General features: G+C 42.0%; 1 long non-coding RNA gene across 2 annotated transcripts in view; it reads right to left on the bottom strand.

The window, feature by feature from the left end:
• LOC130305285 (uncharacterized) overlaps nucleotides 1-7,270 on the bottom strand; it is a 50,273-nt gene extending 43,003 nt beyond the window's left edge. The window contains exons 1-2 of one of the 2 annotated variants that reach the window (XR_008854887.1): nucleotides 7,245-7,270; nucleotides 6,882-7,112 (exon numbers count right to left, since the gene is read on the bottom strand). This is a non-coding gene — a long non-coding RNA (uncharacterized LOC130305285). Of the gene's footprint in view, nucleotides 1-6,881; nucleotides 7,113-7,209 lie in introns of both variants that reach the window. The other variant, XR_008854893.1, reaches the window with a different exon arrangement.
• Between the last annotated feature and the right edge of the window lie 2,272 nt (nucleotides 7,271-9,542).

Genomic DNA, 9,542 nt, shown 5'->3' on the forward strand with positions numbered 1-9,542 from the left:
CCCCAAAAGTTACAAAATGGTGTTTTTTCTTCGATTTTGTTGCACAATGATTTTTTTTTCCGTTTCGCCGTGGATTTTTGGGTAAAATGACTAATGTCACTGCAAAGTAGAATTGGTGACGCAAAAAATAAGCCATAAAATGGATTTTTAGGTGGAAAATTGAAAGGGTTATGATTTTTAAAAGGTAGGGAGGAAAAAACGAAAGTGCAAAAACTGAAAAACCCTGAGTCCTTAAGGGGTTAAAGAGGTAGTCAACTATCAAAAAAATCAAGATAAGGGATAAGTGTCAGCACAAAGCTGTGGCTGACATGTCCCCTCCATTCATCACTATGGGAGAGCCTGAGATACCCGAATGCCTCAATTCATGAGGAGAGCTGGGGCACCATACGGGAGATAGCGGTAGGTTCCAGTAGTCAGATGCCCCACGATCTGACACTCATCCCCCCCCCTAAAAAAGATAAACACATGTAATATAGTTGCTACTGCCGCCGCCATGCTGTGGTTTGGAGAAAAAAAATGTTTTTCCTTTTAGTTGAATAGGTCATAACTATTGTAAACATACGGATTTGCAACTGTAGCCGCTCATTGGGGTTTATTTACTAACGTGATCCCGAATCTTTTTTCTCTGGGGACTTGCACCACACATTTTGCAACCAAAAAAAAACAAAACCCTTCATTTTACAAGAAATTACCCAAAAGGGGCATGGCCACATGAGAAAGGGGCATGGTCCCAAAAAAGGGGGGTGTTCCAGACAATTTTGAAAAATCACAACATATTTACTAAGGTTTCCACAAAAAATGTGGTGGATTTGAGGAAAAACTCAACAGTTTAAAAAAAAAAAAAAAGCAAAGGGAAAAGTGCAAAACATAGGGAAGCATTAGTTGGGAAAATACCTGTCGGGAATCAAAACCCACAAAGAAAACTACACTCCACTCTTAAAAAATACATCCCATTATGTTATGGATTTGTGATTGATTTCATCACTTTCTGTGAGATCCATGGTGAATCTGCAACAAAATCCACAAGCAGTTTTTGCTGCATATTTGTGACTGATCTGCATGAAAAACTATGATGTATGAGGAATCACCTTAATGGCATGTATCAGTGCCTAGGGCAGCACATAAATACAACCCTGACCTTAAAAGTCATTCTTTTACAGACCTTGAAAATTAGATACTTACCATGACATGATTTAAGAATCACAAATGTATTAGAATAACTGTGAGTTGTTTTTAGGTGACTGAAAGCTTAAAGAGGTACTCCAGTGGGAAAAAAAAAATTCCGTTAGCAACTGGTGCCAGAAAAATAAACAGATTTGTAAAAGACTTGTATTTAAAAAGCTTAATCCTTCAAGTACTTAGGAAGTTATTTAGTATTTTCAGACTGACCCCAGTGCTCTCTGCTGACACCTCTGTCCATGTCAGGAACTGTACAGAGCAGGAGCAAATCCCCATAGCAAACGCCTCTTTTGCTCTGGACAATTTCTGACATGGTTAGAGGGTTCAGCAGAGAGCACTTTGGTCAGACTGAAAATATTATACAACTTCCTTTGTATTATACAGCATCTGATAAGTTCTGGAAGGATTAAAACATTTTTATAATGGAAGTAATTTATAAATCTGTAAATCAGGCAGCAGTTGATTTGAAAAAAATAAAAATGTTTTCCACCAGAGTACCCCTTTAAAAAATACATACTAGGCTTCCAGTATTATACAGGGATAGATCTGAAGAAGAAACCTTTAAAAATCATATTATCTCGGGCAGCAGGGAGAAGGCAGGGCACGGGCTCGTTACATGACAGTGCGCTCAGCCTGTGACCGCTGAGGCGGGACATCGCTGTGGCCGGCGATACGCTGACTGTTGTGTGACGATCTGAGCCCTAGAAGCATGAAGCAGAGCAGCCAGTTACAGTGGTCCCTCAACATACGATGGTAATTCGTTCCAAACGACCCATCATTTGTCGAATCCATCGTATGTTGAGGGATTCGTGCAATGTAAAAAGTGCATTTAATACTCACCTGTCCCTGCTGCTCCGGACCGCGTCCTCACCGCTCCCGATGCTATCCCAGGGGCCCCCGATGCTGTCCCGCTGCTCCGGCGTCTTCTTCGGGATCCCCCGGCTTCTTCCGCATCTTCTCCGGTGTCCGTACCTCGCTTTCTGGTGACGTTATTACGCTGCTGCGCCGGGACGGTGTGCGCAGGACGTAATAACGACACAGGAAAGAGAGGCCCGGACCTCGGAGAAGATGCAGAAGACGCCGGAGGATCGCAAAGTGGACCCGGAGCAGCGGGGATAGGTAAGTGAACCTGTCCGGGATGCTTAAAATGCTATCCGACAGCAGCTTAAGCATTTTGAGCTGTCGGAGAGCAGTTAATGCGATGGCCCCCGACATATAAAAGCATCGTATGTCGATTTTATCATATGTCGGGGCCATTGCATGTCGGGGGGGGTTACTGTACTAGCCGCAGCTATGTCTGGCCTCAGCCAGTGATTGGCTGGGCGGTAGTATGACATTATGGGCTCCTATTCAAGGCCCAAACATCAGGCTTTTTTACAGGAAAAGGATTGCAGCCGGGAACCAAAGGACACCGGAGGCACCATAGGAGCACTGGAAGTAAGTAGAGGTTTATTTTTATTATACAATGTAGAATTGACATCAATTTATATGGTACAGGAAAAATAAATATAACATCAGGTTGGTTCTAGTGTACACCCTGGGTTTCATACCTCAGACTTTTTGGGGAAGAGCTATGTATCTGTCTAAGGCTGGGTATATATGTATATATATATGTCCAGCATCAGGCATAGGTGAACTCAGCCTAAATCTTGACTCAACTGATGCTGCAACTGATGACAACATGCATCAGTTGCATGGCATCTGGCATCCATTGTTTCTGGCACCTGACATGGGAACGCAGCAAGCTCTCTGGCGTGTCCAACCATCAAACCAAGCACGCTGGAGGGAAACAATGCCGGACAATTGAGATATGTGAACCCAACCTAAAAGACTTACAGTGCAGCCTCCATTTCATATTCTGCTCTTGAAAGATGTGCTGTTATTAGTTACTATGAAAAACAGAGAATGTCTTTCTTTAGACAGCTTCACAAATCTGCCGTATGTATGTTTACATCTTCTAGGTTTCCTGGCAAATAATACATGAATGAAATGTAACTATTATTTTCAAAACTCTAAGGAGAAATTATAACTAAAACAATAACAAGATATATTGCTAGATAAATGCCACGAAACTAATACAGGGAGTTTCCTCATTCGACTTCGATAATAAACTGACTGAAGGGGTCATGTGCTGCTGCAAGGCTTGTGCAAGAGGACGTCCTGTGTCCTTCAATACTGGAACACAACATTTTTTAGAGACTTTAATAAAAAAAAAAAAAAGGCCACAAATACTCTATATTTACATAAGAGATAAATGAATATTATTTGTGGCACCTCTTACATATTACAATTTTTGTCTTTGTTAGAGGTCAGAGCTATACATTTTTGCCGACTATAGTAAATGTAGCATTCTGTCCAAGAGGGATACAGTATTAAAGAAAAAAAAAAATACCTGTCATCAAACCATATTTTGTAATCTAACTCCAATTATATTCCCTAACTACCCCTAACACCCCTTCTGCCCTTAATTTTTTTTTCGAGCTTTAAAAAGCTCTGTATCATACCTTCCCCTTGCTCACATTGAGTGAGCTCCCGGCAGGAGAAAGTGGGCGTTCCCCAGCAGGCATGATGTCACTGGAGACTGTGAGAGCTGTGCCCTGCAATGCCATGCATTCACTTCCTGAGTTTGGACTTCTGCAAGTCTGGGAGGAGACCAAACTAACTGTTTGACTTGCGCAGGGAACAGAACAGAGCCACCTAGTGGCCATTTTTTCAATCACATTAAAAACATATAAAGGTTTAGAATTTCAACATCAATTAAATAGCAAAGTGTCTTATAATTACATATAGAACAATATATTAAAAGTTTAGTTTGGTGACAGGTACTCTTTAAACTATGGTTCATACATATGTAATTGCCAATTCTATTTGCCCAATGCAAAAAAAACATGTTTTCTGTAGATTGGGCACATAATAAAAATATCTTCTTAATGTAGAGAAAAAAATCTATACCTTAACCTGGACCTAATCATATTTTTAGGTACAGGCAGAAATAATAAACATGATATAGTTATGCATTCAGTTATTTTCAGTCTTTTTTTTGTTATTGATTAGTATGACCCCAAACCTAATAAAACTTACCATTTTTGGTAAAGCTGTCTTCACACTACGGAATAACCACCCAGAATATCTCATGCGGCTCTTCGGAGTGTAATGGCTTGTGATGGCACAAGGCCGCAGACTTGGGACATCACCATTGATGTGATTTTTGACAAAAGAATGAACATGGTGTAAACATTCTTTTGGTGTGTCCGGAATCCTGAAATGCCGCAGTGTGTTTGAGTCAACATAAAATCCACTCACACTAATGGTAATTTCATACAGAGGAATTTTCAAGCCAAATTTCACTCAGAAATTCCATAGAGTAAATTTAGTCTGAGCGGGTAGGTATTTTTTTTTTTTGTACTATAACTAGATAGGGATATACTGCATTATGTAATGATTGGATGAAGTCATCAGGGTAAAGCGAGCTCTTAGTCAGTTGTCAGTTTGGAAGAGATGATGAACTGACCCAGCTTAGATTATTTTTTAATTGATTTCAAAATTGGATATAGTAAGCAAAGATGTAATATGCTACTTTGGCTGTAAAGGGACAGTTAAAAATAACAAAGACTGAAAAACAGTTTACAATTGCCAGACATGTCGTCTGGTTCCCGTTGAACTGCTCACCACACCCTCAGAAGTCATCTCTTCTAGTGTGTCTATTTTTTCAGGTCCATGTTTCTACTACGCAGAAAAACAACAACACTGCTTCAAACCTGTTTTTACTTTCTCAGGTCTTGAAGGGAAGACGAGAGCTGGTTCACCCGGATGAAACCCAATACAAAGGTTATAGTGCGGGTAAAAGGTGAACCGGATAATATAATGTATTACTCACTCAGATTCGGGATTCGGTTCCGGACATACGCTTTAGTAGCCTACACTTCTAATATGTTAATTAACCCCCTTTGTGCTATGGAGGCCGGAGACTAAGCTTTCTTGGCAATGTAATCTGCTCGCGCTCACAAGGGTAAAGACTCTATGAATATTTATGAGGTGGGCAGACATATGAGAGAAGAGAGAACAGAGGCAGGGATGCTCAATACACCGGCTTCTGCCTCCATTGGGCAAAGGAAATGAATTCACATATTAATAATGGACCCTAGTATAGTATCTCCAGATCTGAGTGAGTAATATATCATTTTAATCTGGTTCACCTGTACTATAACCCTGTGTATTGGGTTTAGTGCTGGTGAACCTGCTGTCAGTTTCCCTTTAAAGGGACTCCCCACCTACCGGCACTGGTAGAAAGCCATCAATATTCATTTGGCCATTCATGCAGTTATGTATCACCCCAAGTAAGATGAATTTTTTTTCCACTATTTTTGCTTCGTAGAAAATGTTTCCACCATGTAAATCCCTTTTGACTACCTCCTTGATTCCCTTGGATAAAATAACTATCCTTAATGGCCCAACCGCTAAAATAGACAACATGGCCTAGATTAACTAATAATGGCTAATTCTAATCTAAATCTAATCTCATGTTTTCCCTGTTTCAAAGTGATTTTTTTCATTCATTTTTCCCTCAAATGCAGGAATGTGTTTTTACATGTGAAACTTTTTTTGTTTTATTTTATTCAACTTCTTTGTGAAAAGTGAAAAATCGCAGCCTGAAAAGATGGCAAAAACAGGGTGAACAATTTTATAAATCATTCGGATTGAGAAACAATTAAAAACACTTACTTTTCAGAAAATTTGCTTTGAATGGGGCACAGGATGAAAAAAAACCAGGAAAATTACAGGGAAATCATAAAAAATAAAGTGAAATGTATTTCCCCATACTCCATACAAATTCACTCCAGTAATACATGAGGCCCCATATATAGGGTTAACCCGTGGTTTAGGGCAGGAGTGAAACAACATGCATAGGACTGTATGAATACCATCCTGTAAAATGTAAAAACATAAAAACATACATAAATAGAATTTTTTATATAAAGGCTAGAGAAGCTTAGCTTTGCAAACTATGTGGTACATGTAGAATACTACATTACAGTAATGGAACATATAAGGAAAGACATAACAAGGGTCAGAAGAAAGCTTCTATTAGCTCTCTTTCCAGTCTGTTTAGGGTTAGATCATTTTGTTTTTTACTTTTTCTATGGCAACATGGATTTCGGTACATTCTTGCAACAGAAGCATACATGGACTCACTTGCTTTTTCCAGTAGTTAACTGTTGTTGATGAACAAGGATTGTCCTTTGTTGTCTTGTCATGGAAATGTTAGACCATATAATAGTAGTATACAAATCCTCTTTGATCAGAAAACCTATATTTCACATACCGTACCACAAACATTTTTAACTTACAGAAGACTGACCGTGTGTCTCAAGTCACAAGATTCTTATAAAGGGTTGCAAAATGAGTAATAATAATCAAATCTCCAAAATGTAAGGGATCCTTTGGGATCTACCAGCTGAAGTGTAATAGAATGTGTTTATTCAGTTAAAGGGGTACTCTGCTGGAAAACATATATATATTTTTTTTTTATCAACTGGTGTCAGTATTTATCAGCTGCTGTATGCTCCACAGGAAATTCTTTTCTTTTGGAATTACCTTTCTGTCTGACCCAGGGGCGGATCCAGAGTCGAGTCTCGGGAGGGGCACTATTAGAGTATTTTGTGTTGGCGGACAGAAAATAAGGTGTTGCTTAAGGTACTTACAATATTAAACGTCAGGATTTCCAATGCGGAATTCGGCACGGGCATTCCGCTGTAGCAGAGTCCCATTTAATTCAACAAGATTCTGCTGCGCTGTGCTCACGGCAGAATATTTATGCCAGATGTTTTCAGCACAGAAATTCCGTTTTCTGTCCCCGCAGAAAATATGAACACGCAGATACCGCACGGAACGCTTAGCCATCTAGGAGACGGCTGTCCGCACAGAGATTTTCCCTGCGGACAGATAAGATATGTTTAAACAGATATATCAATATTACAAAGATCATAAGACATTTTAAGCAGTTTACGTATAATATATTAGAATGTTTACATAAACAGGACTACACAGAGGACACATGGTCGTACATTTAGTGGGAGATTTATCACAACCTGTCCAGAGGAAAAGTTCTCCTGTTGCCCATAGCAACCAAGGCCTTTTTACAAATGAAAGAAGCGATCTGATTGGTTGCTATGGGCAACTCAGCAACTTTTAGACTGGAAGAAAGGAGATTTTGTCTAAGGCAAAGGAAAGGGTTTTTTACAATAAGAACAATAATAAGGATGTGGAATCCTCTGCCTGCAGATGCGCTTTTATTAGTCTGTACAGATGTTTAAACAGCAACTGGATGAATATTTGCAAAAACATAACATTAAGGGATACAGGCCCTGATTTTTTTAGCATGTTGTGATGCCCGCGCTGTAGCATGTTGTGATCCCCGCGCTGTAGCATGTTGTGATGACCGCGCTGTAGTATGTTGTGATGCCCGCGCTGTAGCACGTTGTGATGCCCGCGCTGTAGCTTGTTGTGATGCCCGCGCTGTAGCATGTTGTGATCCCCGCGCTGTAGCATGTTGTGATCCCCGCGCTGTAGCATGTTGTGATGCCCGCGCTGTAGCATGTTGTGATCCCCGCGCTGTAGCATGTTGTGATGACCGCGCTGTAGTATGTTGTGATGCCCGCGCTGTAGCACGTTGTGATGCCCGCGCTGTAGCTTGTTGTGATGCCCGCGCTGTAGCATGTTGTGATCCCCGCGCTGTAGCATGTTGTGATGCCCGCGCTGTAGCATGTTGTGATGCCCGCGCTGTAGCATGTTGTGATGCCCGCGCTGTAGCATGTTGTGATGCCCGCGCTGTAGCATGTTGTGATGCCCGCGCTGTAGCATGTTGTGATGCCCGCGCTGTAGCATGTTGTGATCCCCGCGCTGTAGCATGTTGTGATCCCCGCGCTGTAGCATGTTGTGATGCCCGCGCTGTAGTATGTTGTGATGCCCGCGCTGTAGCACGTTGTGATGCCCGCGCTGTAGCATGTTGTGATGCCCGCGCTGTAGCATGTTGTGATGCCCGCACTGTAGCATGTTGTGATGCCCGCGCTGTAGCATGTTGTGATGCCCATGCTGTAGCTTGTTGTGATGCCCGCGCTGTAGCATGTTGTAATGCCCGCACTGTAGCATGTTGTGATGCCCGCGCTGTAGCATGTTGTGATGCCCGCGCTGAAGCATGTTGTGATGCCCGCGCTGTAGCATGTTGTGATGCCCGTGCTGTAGCATGTTGTGATGCCCGCGCTGAAGCATGTTGTGATGCCCGCGCTGTAGCATGTTGCGATGCCTGCGCTGAAGCATGTTGCGATGCCCGCGCTGTAGCTTGTTGTGATGCCCGTGCTGTAGCATGTTGCAATGCCCGCGCTGTAGCATGTTGCGATGCCCACGCTGTAGCATGTTGCGATGCCCGCGCTGTAGCATGTTGTGATGCCCGCGCTGTAGCATGTTGTGATGCCTGTGCTGTAGCATGTTGTGATGCCTGCGCTGTAGCATGTTGTGATGCCCGCGCTGTAGCATGTTGTGATGCCCGCGCTGTAGCATGTTGTGATGCCCGTGCTGTAGCTTGTTGTGATGCCCGCGCTGTAGCATGTTGTGATGCCCGCGCTGTAGCATGTTGTGATGCCCGCGCTGTAGCATGTTGTGATGCCCGCGCTGTAGCATGTTGTGATGCCCGCGCTGTAGCATGTTGTGATGCCCGCGCTGTAGCATGTTGTGATGCCCGTGCTGTAGCATGTTGAGATGCCCGCGCTGTAGCATGATGATGATGATGTAGCATATCAGTGACTACAGGTGCCGTCTTCTCTATAGTGAGGAGAATACACAATGATATCAGTGACTACAGGTGATGTCTTCTCTATAGTCTTTCCATATATAATTCAGATGGTACATACCGCCAGGACTTGTTCCAGCTAAATGTTCACTCATCAGAACTTTATACCCAGAGAGTTTCTATGTCAGCAGATTCTGATCCTCTATATGAAAACAATAATTATTATAATGCTGCCAAACACTGTATTCCTTGAATATAATACCGCCACACACCGTACCCTCTGTATATAAAACCGGCACACACCATAACCTCTGAAAATAATACTACTACACACTGAACCCTCTGAATATATTACTACAACACTGTACTCTCTGAATAAAATACTACCACATACTGTGCTCTCTGAATATAACCTTGCCATGCACCCTCTGAATACAATACCGTAATGTATTGTGACCCATAAAAGCCATACTACCCCAAAAATTCCTTATAATATACACTATGGCCAACATGTATAATTGTCTTTAGACAGTTTTTTGTGTCTAAAAATTGTGAAAAAAAGGCGCAAGCAGGGTTT

Source organism: Hyla sarda, chromosome 1 (genome assembly GCF_029499605.1).
Source record: "Hyla sarda isolate aHylSar1 chromosome 1, aHylSar1.hap1, whole genome shotgun sequence".
In the NCBI taxonomy this organism is placed as follows: Eukaryota; Metazoa; Chordata; class Amphibia; order Anura; family Hylidae; genus Hyla; species Hyla sarda.